This window comes from Aptenodytes forsteri, unplaced genomic scaffold, assembly GCF_000699145.1.
Source record: "Aptenodytes forsteri isolate BGI_AS27 unplaced genomic scaffold, ASM69914v1 Scaffold258, whole genome shotgun sequence".
In the NCBI taxonomy this organism is placed as follows: domain Eukaryota; kingdom Metazoa; phylum Chordata; class Aves; order Sphenisciformes; family Spheniscidae; genus Aptenodytes; species Aptenodytes forsteri.
Genome location: NW_008795250.1, coordinates 290,711 through 292,514, shown reverse-complemented (window position 1 = coordinate 292,514; position 1,804 = coordinate 290,711). Strand labels below are relative to the sequence as shown.

Sequence of the window (1,804 nt, the reverse complement as noted above, 5' to 3'; positions counted from 1 at the left end):
AGAAATACTACAAATGAATGATTTAAAAAAAAAAAAAAAAAAAAAAAAAGTCAAGAGGGGTCTTTTTCCACGTAAAGAAGTCATAGGCAAGGTTTTCATTTGTTTTCTTTGTTGTTCATCTGCTAAGTCAAGTGCTGGACTTCACTTTCTCCACCAGTTGACAGTGAAACAAGGAATATGTGCTCTGCTGGAGGTTTATTTGCTTGGGTTTTTTTCCAGTAAGGGGTGACTCATGATTTCTTTTTTTTTTTTTTCAGAGTATATTATACAGTGTATCAGGTTTAGTAGCTGCATTAGTACAATGAGCTGAAATCATTAAATTGATTCCACATGTGATAAATACCAGATTAAAACAATCAGCAGCCCTTGTATATACCTTCCGATCTTTAATGTTGATAATATCATAGTAGTAAAAATGTTGAAAAGAAAAAGATAATGAAATAATAACTCCATGAAAGCTGTTTGGGTATCTGCGCTGTTAGTTTGGCAGGAGTTCACTAATTATCCGTGGCATTTTTAGAGCAGGTAAAGGAAGTGAAGTGTGAAATGAAAAATGAGAAGTCCCCAAAACTTCTTTTCCTCTGCCTGTTGATCAAGTGTACAGTGGCCATTAAAAAGAAATCAAGAGTTCTGTTGTTCTGTCCTGGATCAGAAATACCCATCGTAGTTATTTTAGTACAGTTACAATTGATTTTAAGTACTTTTCTGATTGTAGAATTTACCATAAAACCCCATAGATTTATATAATAACCACTCTGGTTAATTTAAAATTCAAACAGTAATTACAAACTCGAAAGGCACCCTCTTGCTTACAGGGTGGTAGCGGATAGTTAAATTTAGAATCATCCAAATGCTTCAGTGATATTTTCCTCAAAACAGTGTCTGAATGTATGCTTAATTGTCACATATTTGGCTGCCTTTTAAAAATTCCTCCTGTCTTTAAGGGCATTAAGACATTTCTACCAGTATTTTGAAAGGTTTTCAATGTCTTTTTAGCTGGTGAACTGAAAAAAATGCAAACTATTACTTTGTTGATCTTGTTTTTAAACTGAACTGCATTATCAACTGAGAGTGTGCTCTGAAGGTATTGTTAAAAGTGCTTTGAAAACTTGTAAATCCCTGTAATTTATGTTCCTGTGGTCTCAACTGCTTCTTTCTGTCCTTCTGGTTTTAATTTGAATGCAGTCTTGTCTGGGTGTGTACCTGTAAAATTGTGTTTTTCCAAGTACAATTTACAGTCGTGACCCTAAGTTTTACAGTGTTCTAACCTTATAGGAGCTTCCTCCTATGCCGAAAAGCCAACTTTGGGTCAAACAGCTCTTTCATATTATAATTGTCTAATCGAGGTTACTTGGAACAGATGCGATTTTGGCATTTTTTAGTTTATCACAAAGATTTTATAAGAATATCAAGTAAATTGGAAAGGTTCCTTTGCAGGAGACCAGTAATAGCATTGCCTTATTTCTTCAGATGTACGCAGTTGTAAACTTAGCCTGCTTCATGACAACAGTCCCATTTATCTAAACAATTCTCCTTTTAGAGTCAATGGCACTGATAGAAACTGAGATAAGAAATACAGATGGGAGGATCTTTCTGAGTCTCTACTTACTGAAACTCCTTGCTGTGCAGCTTACAATCACCTTTTCTTTTTGGTGCCTGAGAATGCGTGGCAGACATCTACCATGAAACAGAGTCCTCTCTAATTGCCAGAGAGCACTCTGGTAAAGGATGATCGAGCTTCGGGAGGGTTTTTACAGTCCTGGTGATCTCTTTCTTGTCCCCCCCCCCCCGAAGACATCTTTAT

General features: G+C 35.9%; 1 protein-coding gene across 1 annotated transcript in view; it reads left to right on the top strand.

Moving 5' to 3' along the window:
• The window catches only part of SCAPER (S-phase cyclin A associated protein in the ER), a 281,456-nt gene that overhangs the window by 274,178 nt on the left and 5,474 nt on the right, over nt 1-1,804 (top strand). The window lies entirely within an intron of this gene.